This window comes from Morus notabilis, unplaced genomic scaffold (genome assembly GCF_000414095.1).
Source record: "Morus notabilis unplaced genomic scaffold, ASM41409v2 Scaffold1832, whole genome shotgun sequence".
Lineage (NCBI taxonomy): Eukaryota > Viridiplantae > Streptophyta > Magnoliopsida > Rosales > Moraceae > Morus > Morus notabilis.
Genome location: NW_010367913.1, coordinates 51,197 through 51,670, shown reverse-complemented (window position 1 = coordinate 51,670; position 474 = coordinate 51,197).

The window sequence follows — 474 nt, the reverse complement described above, 5'->3', positions numbered from 1 at the left end:
TTTTTTTTTTTTTTTTTGGTATCGTTGATACATATGAGAATAGAAGTATAGAACTTACATATTTGTGGGTCTCATGTTGAGATTTATCTATTTAGATGTTTGTGAAGCGAAACTAGTCATGAATGATACCTTCCTACCTTTTTAAAAAAAAAAATAGATACCTACCTTCCCACCTTTGAATACATACATACGTATATATATATATATATATAGTCAACGCGACCCTTCATCTAAAGTCTAAACCGTTTAGTATCCTGCTAAAATATGGTTCAAACAATTTTTTTTATATAAGAATTTAACCCATCTATTAAATTAAAAATCTCAGCTTGTGAATACTAATTTAGCAACATCCGAAATGGCAGATGACAAGGTATAGGATCATATATATACAATTGGAAACGAAAATTCTTTTTTTTTTTTTTTTTTTTGCTTTAATATTTTTTTTTTTTTTAGGAAAAGGGTTTTTCAAGTGTG